Source organism: Lissotriton vulgaris, chromosome 3_1 (assembly GCF_964263255.1).
Source record: "Lissotriton vulgaris chromosome 3_1, aLisVul1.2, whole genome shotgun sequence".
NCBI lineage: Eukaryota > Metazoa > Chordata > Amphibia > Caudata > Salamandridae > Lissotriton > Lissotriton vulgaris.
The window spans coordinates 1,348,251,522-1,348,263,728 of record NC_141689.1 but is presented as its reverse complement, the minus strand read 5'-3'; positions in this window follow the sequence as shown (position 1 = coordinate 1,348,263,728).

Here is a 12,207-nt window from a genome sequence, read left to right as displayed (position 1 = left end):
AACGGGCGAAATTACAAAATTTCTCTGTGTTTCCCCGGCTCGGAACTGAGACGCGAGGAACTCCCAAAATGGCGGCGGGGCCGCGAACAGAGACCCGGAGCCGGCGCTAGCGGGGGCGCCACTTTCCTACATTGGCATTGAGAGCACGAAGAGGCAGGTAACTGGAGCATCGGGGGCCCCCCACCCCTCCTATCTCTGAGCTGCGGAGGAGGCGCCGAGAGGGCTGGAGCCGCAGCAACCACCTGGGGCCGCAGGAGAGACGTGATTTACCGGCGCAGCGGGCGCAGCCAAATAGCAGGCGGGAGAGGCATCCGGCCCGCACTGGTGAGTGGGACGTAGCGGGACCTGGGACCGCGGACTGCGGAGGCGGGCGCGGTACCCGGGTTCACTACAGTCTGCAAGCCGGGGTGGGGGGTGTGAATGCGCCCTGACGAGCATGCTGGCCCCTTGTAGATGTATTGAATGGACGGAGATTAATGGTACGGAGCTGGCGCCTGAGAAGCCAACGCAGAGGAGCGGCTTTGGAGGGTGCTGAGGCCTAGTGTTGTGGGGGGCTGCGGTGGGCCCTGGAGAAAGGAACTGCACTGGATTCCTTGTTTCCCATGCTGGGGAGCACCATTCGGGCCGGAAAGGTTGGGACCTGCCGGGGCCCCAGGAACTGACTAAGCATTGCATCATGGCTGGCAACAACAGTGTTTTTGAAAGGAGTTGCTGAGGCCTGGTCTGGGCTTCGACGGGCAGGAGAAGCTGGTATCTGCTTGGGCCTCTGGGAGCTGGAGACTTGTCGCCTGAGCTTCTGCTGAGGGGATTGATGGTGTGGCAGGGTAATTGGCGCTGCAATTGCAGGCAGTGACGACCAGATGTAAGATAAATGGGCTGCTGCAGTTGGGGGCCCTCGAGTTGATCAGATATCATGGCTGTGGTGGAGGTGTGGTGCCATCCTGCGCGCTGGAGCTGGACTGGTGCACCAAACGCAAGGAAGGACGACTACAGGGTCGGTGCTCCACAGCACAGGGCGAAAAAGTTGTGGCGCCCGACCATTGCCGGCTCAGTAAGACTTGGATAACCCCCAAAAGCTAATAAGATCAACATCGACGAGTGTTCAAATGGGGAAATTGAAGGGGGGGAAAGACTGTGCGCAGCAGCTCTCGGATAGCGAACCTCTCGGCCAGTCAGAATCTGATGCGCAGGAGGCACCTCAGGAACCCACCAAGAAGCAGCAATTCGATAAAATCCTGGTGGCGATTGCAGACTCTCACCGCACTTCAACAAGATATAGCACAGGTAGCTATGGGTCTAGGACTCCTACGTGCGGACCATTCTAAACTAGCAGTCTGAGTAAAACTGGTGGAGGGAGCACTCCAAGATGCGGAACTGGCACAAAATGCATTGAAAACCACAGTGACAAGTGCCTTGGACCGAATTGCGGTGCTGGAGAGGCGTGCTGAGGATGCCGAAAGTAGAAATCGAAGGAATAACATCCGTATAGTAGGTCTGCCTGAAAAAGCCGAAGGGGCGGATATGGTGCAGTATCTAGAGAACTGGTTGAAGTCAGTAGTGGCACCAGAGGGACTTTCATCCTTCTACATTTTAGAACGAGCGCACAGAGTACCAGCTAGACCGCCGCAGCAGGAGCGACCCCCGAGGCCGCTGGTAGCCCGCCTGTTGCACTTCCGAGACAAAGATCTGCTGCTCCATAGAGCGTGCAACGATGGCCCCTATCACGTTGGAAATAGCAAGGTCAACCTATTCCCAGACTATACTTTTGAGATCCAACGACGCCGCTCCTCCTTTTTGTCTATTAAAAGAGAGCTGCTAGAAGAGGATCTTCAGTATTCTTTGTTGTTTCCCGCCAAATTAAGAATAATTGTAGACGATACGACCAGCTTTTATGAAACTCCGGAAGACGCATGGATCTGGCTAGAATTATGTAGGGCTGGAAAGGATGGTCAAGGGTGAAGGACACAGGGCGCCTCAGAGTGGCTCCCACAGCGCAAATCGCAAAGCCTGCGGCAAAGGCGACGAGGTTTGCGAAGGCCCACAACACCACAAACAGAGATGGAACAACAGGGAGTGCTGGAGGCGGTGTCTGCTTTTTCAGGAGATCAAGGGATGCACTCCCCAGAGGGCACTGACTCAGAGAAGGGCAAGGAGCACTCTGACACTGAGACCTCGGAGGTGGACAGCAATAAGAATGCCACTGGTCACACAAGCGACAGCGGATGGGATACTGGACGAGTAAAGATCGAACTTTGGAAGGCCGACACAGAGCTGCTGGGAGTGGTGAGAGGGATTGCGGACACTACTGATGTGGTGAAATAACAATTTCAGATGATATGTGAATGATATGTGAATACAAACTTTACCTTAACTACATTCCCTCCTATAAATATCGAAGAGCTTGACACAATAATGACTCAAGTCAAATCTGGATCTCCGGACGATCTTATTCCCGCTAAAATCCTAACCCCACTTCGTACCCTGTTAGCCCCCTACATTCAGGATATCATCAACCAGTCCCTTAAAGAGGGAAAAGTACCAACTGAATGGAAGAGAGCAGTGGTGAACCCAATCCGCAAGAATGCGGCCCTTCCTTGGACGGAGCTTTCCAACCTCCGTCCTATCTCGCTCCTACCTTATTACAGCAAGATGGCCGAGAAACATGTTAATGCACACCTGTCCAACTACATCGAGGCAGCGGGCGGCCTAGACCACTCGCAATCTGGTTTTAGGCCCAACCATAGCACCGAATCAGCCCTTCTGTCAGTGACAGATAACATCAGAATGTTACTTGACAGAGGGAGCTCAGTGATTCTGGTGCTATTGGATTTGTCCGCTGCCTTCGACACGGTGTCGCATGAAGTTCTTCTCGGCCGTCTGAAGGGAGCTGGAGTAGAAGGGACCGCCCTTGCGTGGCTGGAGAGCTTCCTCGGAGACAGACAACAAGGTGTCAAATTAGGCTCCTATAAATCTGTCTGCAGGAAGCTTACCAAGGGGGTGCCACAGGGCTCATGTCTAAGCCCCACGTTATTCAACGTATATGTGGCCCCCTTGGCAGAGATCATTAGATCTCACGGGTTTTCACCAATCTCTTATGCTGACGATACTCAGCTGCTTTTCCCCTTTCAAACCATTACACCTGCAGTCATGCAATCTTTCCAAGACGGTATGAGAGCGGTGGCAGGTTGGATGGCCCAGAATTTCCTCCAATGCAACGTGACCAAAACTGAGGTCATGTTGTTTGGAGGGGCCTCCCTGCTCTGGTCCCCGGAATGGTGGCCAATGGAGCTCGGTCCTGTCCCAGCACCCAAGCAAGCCATCAAGAACCTGGGGGTACGCCTGGACCAATCCCTGATTATGAAAGATCACGTCAGTCAGGTTGCGGGAACGTGTTTCCGCACAATTGGACTTTTACGGCGTATCTTCCCCTTCCTACCAAACACCCATAGGAAGACGCTGGTTCAGGCACTAGTCCTTGGACGAGTGGACTACTGCAATAGTCTACTCATATCTGCCAACCAGGAACAACTTCGCAGACTGCAGGTAGTACAGAACACCGCGGCAAGACTTATCATGAATGCTCCGCCCCGCACCCCTTCCCGCCCCCTCCTCTCCCATCTTCACTGGCTCCCGGTGCAACAGCGGATTCATTTTAAGCTGTGCTGTATCATGCATAAATGTATCTACGGTTCTGGTCCTAAATATCTGAAAGATATCTTTCTTCCTTACTCTCCTGGACGTACCCTACGCTCCAGCAACACTATGTTGCTATACGTACCTAAAGTAAACAGAGCAAGACAGGGTGGCCGTGCCCCCTCCCTTAAAGGTCCAATGCTGTGGAACTCCCTCCCCCCCCAGCTAAGACAAATTCCTCACCTTCTTAACTTTAGGAAGAAACTGAAAACTCACTTATTTACACAGGACTAACTTAGCTTCCCCTCTGCCCTTTCCGATCAATAGTTTTGCATCACTCATTCAGAAGCCACGCGCGGAGATACCCCTTCGGGGCTGATTCAAGCGCGATACAAGACTATAAATAAATATAAATAAATAAATATGTTGTGTGGGGGGGGGGGAGACGCTTCCGCCTCAATAGGGCTGTAATAAGCTTGAACTGATGCTAACTGAGACTAAAAGTGGCGGGAGGGGGGAAGGATGTATGGTATATCTTATCTCGAATACACAGGGCGGTATAACTCCAAAATATCAGCAGCGGCCCATTGGCACTGAGCTCCCCTCATGGCCCATAAGGCATGCCCTCAGTAACTGCTGATGGGCTTAGTGGTGTGTTAATTGTTGTAGGGGTTTGGATGGGGACTAGCTGGTTAGTTCTAGGTCCTGTTCTTGGGTGGGAGGGGATGTTGGGTGGTTGGGAGGAAAGTTGGGTTACGGAATTCACCAGTGTGAAAGCTGGAGCACGAATTGAAATGTGGAAACTATATGGCAGGAATGGGGACGTTACCTGATTTACGGTGTATTACCTGGAATGTGAGGGGCCTTCATACTATGACGCGGCGCCACAAGATACATGCATATTTAGTTAGAAGAGGAATACTCATAGCATTGCTTCAAGAAACGCAACTCACTAAGGCAGAGGGATTAGCTTTACAACAAAGATGAAGGGGACAGGTATTAGCACTGCATATTCTGCGTTCGCACAGGGGGCAATGATATGGATTAGAGCTGGGGTTCTTTTCCAGGTAACCAGACAAACAATAGATCCTGAAGGCAGGTTTGTAGCAATAGAAGGGAGATTCCATGGTAGAGATATAGCACTTTGTAGCATTTATACACCAAATATATACCAAGCGCGCTTTCTCGAGCGTCTATCTGGCCCGTTGGCACATTACTTTACAGGCTCTATAGTACTAGGAGGAGATTTCAACTCCATAGCGGAGATATCACAGGATAGGTCACCCCCCCACTGGCGGACTCCCCTGTGCATAGGCTAGCTAAAAGTAGACTGGAATGGCAGAATAGATGGAACTTAGTAGACATATGGCGCACACACCACACATGTGACCGAGACTACTCATACTTCTCTTCGATGTATGATTTACATGTTCGCTTAGATGCAGTTTTACGCTCCACAGGAATAGTACCCTCCATAGTGCACACTGAATACCTCGCCAGAACACTGTCGGATCACAACCCGCTGTTGTTTACTATGCATATGATGGCAGCGGTGTCTGCCATCCCCACGTGGCGACTGAGCCCTAATACATTAGATGATCCGATTTTTCAAAGGGAAGTAGCTGAGGGAATAACATATTACTTCACCTTGAATGCTGGCACTGCCTCCACAAGAGCAACGGAATGGGACGCTTTTAAAGTGGTGATTCAGGGGCTCTGCATTGGTAAACACGTTGGGGTGAGGGAAGTACTCTTACAAGATGTAGACCGAGCTGAGAGTAGATTGCGAAAGGCAGAATTAGACAGGCCCGGCCACCTTGAAATTCAAGTAGAGCTAGTTGCAGCTAAAGAAGGGGTGGCAGTGGAAATAGAGAGATTGTGTCGCTTTGATTATAAAACCTATATCACGAAAGCGCACGCTGCAGGGGATAAAGCGGGGACATTACTTGCTTGGTTGGCCAACCAGACGAAGCGGTGCTTACCCATATTGGCACTGGAGGATAATGACGGGGAGGTGGTGTTCACCCAAGGTGCGATTGTTAACAGATTTTTGCAGTATTATGAAGCATTATATAGAAGCTCGTTGGTAGCGGGGGAGGCGGACATCGACTCCTTCCTGAACGGGGTATTACTTCCAGAACTAGAATAGGAACAGGCGAAATGTTTGGTTTGTGACATAATGTTGGAGGAAATTAGGAGTGCTATTAAGCACATAGCCTGAAACAAACCACCAGGAGTGGATGGGTTGCCAATAGAGTTTTACTGAAAATATGTGGACCTGCTGGCTCCAAGGTTGTTGGAGGTGTATAGAGAGGCAAAGGAGTTGGGTCGTCTTCCAGGCTCCATGCGGGAAGCACTAGTAATCCCACTGTTGAAGCCTGGCCGTGTGGAAACAGATACGGTCTCTTATCGACCGTTATCAATGCTGACTACTGACTACAAGATTATGAGCAGGATCTTGGCAACTCGCCTCTTGCAGCATATGACTGCACTGATCCATGAAGATCAGGCGGGGTTCATCCCGACAAGGAACACGGCCTCTAATGTGCGATGATTGTTAAGGATATTGGAGGAGGATCAACCGGAGGCACGGCAGCCTATGGTGCTTTCAGTAGATATAGAGAAAGCCTTTAATAGCTTGGAATGGCTATACCTCTATAAGACATTAGGACATTTTGGTGTAGGGGACGACTTTGTGGCCTGGACAAAGGTGCTATATACGTCCGCAGTGGCCAGAGTGAGGATGGGAACATTGATCTCAACCCAATACCCAGTGGCCCGTGGGACGAGACAGGGGTGTTCACTCTCCACTTTGTTGTTTGCCCTAGCAATAGAACCACTGGCTGCACAAGCCAGGTTGGGAGAAAAATATGAAGGCCTGGAATACAGGGGTTTGACCGACCACATATCTCGCTATATGCTGACGATCTGTTAATGTTTTTGGAGGACGCAGGGTAGGTACTGGAGGAGGCTGCGAGCTTGCTATCGGACTTCGGAGATATTTCAGGTTTGCAGGTGAACTGGTCCAAAACATGTCTATTTCCGGCGAGGCCGGGTGGACTACCACCCGAGATGTCTCAAGAGGTTCGGTGGGAGCCGACATGCCTGGCATACCTGGGGGTCCATATCTATCACGGAGCTAATGATGATAGGCTATTATATTTTTTTAGAACGCTACCTATTTGGATACCGTGCTCAATATTTAAATCATTCAAATCCTTGATAGTGGGATTTTATGGGGGTCTGGAAGATGGAGAGTGGCCCAAGCAACACTGATAAGACCAAAAGCAGAGGGTGGGCTGGCGGTCCCCGATTTTGAATTGTTCTATTTAGCGGCCCAGCTACAGATATTGACGCAGGCAGTAGCAATGGAATTTTGGAGTCCTGAGCACCTGAGACATAAGGGAATACCGCGCCATGTGATATCCTTTATAGTTATGCAAGAAAAATTGGACCTTAGGGATCTCTCTATGCAAGAAGAGACTGTGCTAGAATCGATCACAGCGTAGGGCGGGAGTTCTACACCCCTATGCGCCTGAAATCCCGTTAGGCATGGCTACTGCGCTACCCCATGGAGGTGCTGGACATCTCTACAGGACTGGGAAAAGGCGGGGATCCAGGTAATTGGGGATTTGTATGAGGACGGGGAACTGTTACCTTACCAAGCATTGCAAGAGAGGTATGATCTGCCATGGGGGGATTTTTGATACACGCTGCTCTGGTTCATACACTGAGGGCGCAGTGGAGAGGAGGGATAGTGGAACCTAAGACGACAAAGGCGTGCCAATACACAATGATGGCAGCTGGGACTTTTAAGGCAGTCACATGCTTATATTCCAGAATGTTGAATGAAGGGTTAGCACCACTAGATACCTTGAGAGCAAAATGGGAAGCGGGAATAGAGAGGCCCATACCAGAGACAGTGTAGGAACAGATAATGCCTAGGGCTTGGAAGAGCACGAGGAACGTAAGATTTCAACTGGTGCATTTCTATATACTACATAGGGCATACTTAACACCGGGCAAGAACAGGAAGTATTTTAAAGTGGAAGAAGCAGCGTGCCCCAGATGTGCGAGTGAGGGAGTAGAGCTTGAGCATATGTTACGGGAATGCTCTAAATTAGGGGACTATTGGGAAGAAGTAGGAGACACATTGATCACAACCACAGAGAGACAGTTAACTTTTGACATAGCAACATGCATACTGCACTGGTTCCCTCACACCTCCAAGACTAAGGTGTCCAGTAAATTTGTAGACATGGGACTATTGTGAGAAATTAGCCTGGTATATGATGTCCACTATTCTAGTGGGCACCTTGCACCAGTCTAAACGACCCTTATGATGGTGGTTGTAAAGTCAACCTTATAGACCAGCTATCCTAGTGATAGCATGGACAAAGCAGTCTTAGGCTAAAACTTCAGAGAGCATGTGAAGCAAGCTTCACATGCGTAAGGCTCCCCAGCTGTGGAATTCGCTTCCGCTGACGCTACGCAGCACCGCCAATCTGCTTCAGTTCAGGAAGAGCCTGAAGACCTGGCTTTTTAACCTTTAGGCCTTTTTGTTTTCCTCTTCCTATCTGGTGTTTGTTTATGCTCTGTTGTGTTATTCTACTCTGAGCTGCATGTGGAAAGCGCTGAGACACTCACTTGAGTAGCCGTGCGCTATATAAACGCATTATAACATAACATAACATAACAAGCTGTTTTACCAATTATAATCCTTTGAATATCAAATGAAAGGACACCACACAAGGTATATATAAAATATATATGTATTTATTACTAACACAACCCCTCTGAACTCTTTATGAGGTCAGAGATCGAGATACAGCACAAGTTACTCAATAAGCATACTTTAAGTTGCACAAATACAATTCTGCCCTAGGGGCCTCACGAACTATATACTAAGTAAGTGGTATAAGAACCGCTTCAGGAAAGGTCAATAGGCCTAGAGCCTAGGGAATCACTAGGGCTACACTGAACAACCAAGGGATTCGAAGTAGGAGGACCACGGGAGACGTGTGCAGTATCTAAACACACATGCGAGTTACCATAGAGTTATAATGGGAACGTAAAAGTTACAAAGTAGTAGATTTTGGACACTCCCGGATGGACTACGGTAAAATCCCTTTAAGCTAGGACACTTCGAGAGTCAAAACCCACGGGAGCATCGGAGTACTCGAGTTACCTCACCCAGGGAAGCCGGGTGCATGGGTGTTCTTTCGTGTCAGGTTTCGTCGCTGTTTCCTATGGAGAGCTGCAAGAAAGTGCTGCAGGTGACCAGGAGAAAAGTGTCCGGGTGGATCCAAGGGTGGATCGGAGTTGAGAAGAACCTGAAAGCAGAGGGGACAGAGTCTGGGTCACTAGCCAGTGACCAGGAAGGAACCAGGCGATGTCGAGATGCAATCAGGTGAAGAGGTGAAGCTTGTCTCTGCGGCCACGAGGACCAGGAGGTGTCGACGACAACCAGGAGCTGGAGTCGAGCTGTCCCACGAAGGATCTAGCTGTTGGCGGTGTCGGTACCCAGATTGGACCCAACAAACCTTGGCAAATGCAATCCACGCAGGATAGGAAGATTGGCTTCAGTTCAGACCAGCAAGGTCTGGGGAGCTTCTCCTTCGCAGGGAAGCTGGACCAAGCCCGGAGCAACCAGGCAAGCAGTGTAGTTTTGCAAAGATGTCTTCAGAGGGCTCACTAGCCAATGGACTAGCTACCGCAAAGACACGTCGAGCTGAAATGCAGGCACAGGCCCCACGCTGCACTCATGGAGTGTGGAGGGCTGAGCTTCGATGCAAATGCTGCTCGGGTCTGGGGTGTCTCAAACCCCAATACACAACTTCGAGGGTACCTCAAAAGCTGCACAGGTAGCAAAAAGCAGGTAGTCTAGGATGTCCGGTTCCACATCTCTTGTGTCCGCCACGGGTCTCAGCTTTGCTGTGGATGTGGGTCGGAGTCAGAGAACTCTGGAAGTCCAGTTCCTGCATCGCTAAGTCTTCGGGTTCCTCCGGGGGCGTCAACAAAGCAAACCGGCAAGTCACTGATGGTGCCTGTTTGACCAGGGTGGTAACTCCTTGACCACAAGGGAGATGTCTTCAGTCTTCCAGTCGAAATGGAACGTCAAAGGTCCAAGAGTTTGTTCCAGAGTTTCTTTCCAGGATAATCTAATGTCTCTAGACACAGCTCCTATCTTTATACTAAACTAAGGGGTTGGATTACCTGCTAGGTCCCTCCTATGGGTGGAACCTGGGAAGGGGGTGGTTACACCCCTTTCCCTTTGTCCAGTTTCGCGCCAGAGCTGGGGCTGGAGTGCCCCAGCAACTGGTTTGAATCGGGCTATGTATGGAGCACCTTGTGTGCCCCAGGCAGAGTCTGCAAAAGCATCTTTCCATTGAACCCACCCTGCCCCAATCCATTACAGGCTGTCTGGGGAGGTGCTAGCACCTCCTTCGACAGGAAACCTATTGGCCAGGCCTCCCTTGCTGGAGTTTCGTCCAGCTGCAGGAGGTCAGACTCATGTCTGTGGCAGCAGCATCCATTTTGTGATGCTGAGGCTCTGTTTAACTTTAACCGGGTAAAGCAGTACTTACATGTCTTCTCCCTCTAGAAGGGTGGAATGCTACCCCCGCCGTCAGAACTGGCAGGAGGGGGGGTAGTATTCCAAAGTGTTTGACACCTTACACAACATGTTTTGATAAAGACAAACCAAAGTTAGCATTAACCGCGGAGTATTATAATGCACTTAAGAGTATATGGTATGGCTATATCATAGAACAGCTATAAGGACATGGTTCCGAAAGCAGCAGACAGGCTCAGCTCATGCTAGAGCACCCTCTCACATTAAACCAAGCACTCTGCCTTCAGGATTGTCAAGGCCTGCCGTAGGAGTTACTTATAGGTATATATGTGTCTATATATAAGGGTAGATATAGGAATACTATATCTAAGCAAGGCGTGATTACACGACCTTGCCCAAGCTGAGTGATCAGCCTGTGGTGTCAGTTTGGATGGCCAGCCAGGGGTGGCATAATTCATGCTGCAGCCCCTGGTAGGCCTTGGATCCACCTATGCCCTGGGTACCTATGGTACACTATACAGGGGCTCACAAGGTGACCCAATCCCCAATTAGGAATGTACCTAAAGTACATGGAGCCCATTTTACAGAGAGAGCAGATAGCCTGGGGCCCTGAATAGCAGGATCCCAGGCCAACTAAGTCAAAAACCAGCTGCTAAACACTAGGCAAAAAGTTGGGGTAACCATATAGTCAGATATCCATCTTCCTACAAATTTTATTAAAGTGCATGTTACTTGTGATCAAAGATAGTTTTTTCCTGTTGTCTCATGTTGCCAGCTCGTTCTCTCTGGTGTTAATTTGGTTAATGTATAATGTCACTGTGTTGTCTCTCATATCATATGTGTTTCATGTAATATTGTTACATTGTGTCCACTGTATGTTTATATATTAAACTGTATGTTTATATTCATATTATTTATATTGTCACTTTCAGCCCTGATGCAGTTCAATCTCTATTGAACGAAATGCGTTGGCTGGAGCCCATTTTATGATGTCATTAAAATTAAGGAATTCTAACCGCTAAGGAATTTGGTCAATCTTTATCATTGGGAAAAGACAGTCTGGTGGTGCCCCTATCTACATGTATGCATATTGGTGTAAAGCATCTAGTGCTTGTTTCAAGCAGATCAAAAAGCCCCTTTAAAAAGATCTGTATTGGTAAGCAGCCATGTATGTGAAGTTACCCACGGTCTTCGGGTGTGTGTTTGTGTTCCGGTATGTGTGTGTTTGTGTGTGTTACTGTGTGTGTTTCTGTGTCTGTGATTCTGTCTGTGTGTGTTTGTGTCTGTGTGTTTCTTTACGTTTGTGTCTGTGTGTTTCTTTGTGCGTGTGTGTTTCAGTGTGTATGTGTGTCTGTGTGTGCGTGTATCTGTTTATGTCTGTGTGTCTGTCTGTGTGTCCGTGTTTGTGTGCCTGCCTGAGTGTCTGCATGTGTGTGTATGCGTGTGTGTGTCTGTGTATATTTGTGACTGTGTTAGTGTGTTTGTCTGTGTGTATCTGTCTGTGTGTCTGTCTGTATGTCTGTGTCAGAGTCTTGCTGTGTGTCTGTGTTTCTGTGTGTGTCTGTCTGAGGCTGTCTTTGTTGTCAGTGTCTTTTGTGTGTGTCTGTCTGTCTCTGTCTGTGTGTGCGCTTGTGTTTGTGTGCGTGTGTGTGTTTCATCCCCCGAGGGCCATGTCTTCCCACCAAGCTCTTCTTGGAGGAGGGTTTGGGGAGAAAATAGCCATGGATAAGTTGGAGGGGAGTGGGGTGCATGAGTAGAGAAACACCCACTTAAATGCAGCAGGGGGCCCCCATGCCCTCAGAACATTTAAGAATTGTGAGGACTCCGGGCTTCCCAAAATCACCTTAAATTTGACCCCACAATATACAATAAAACCTCTACTCTTTTACCCCTTCTGTTTTTTAGAAGAAATTGATAGAGAGCGCAGGTCATCACAGCCAGGCGTTTTCTTACATTAAAAAACACATTTTTATTCACATTTAAAGTGAACCTATGCTATT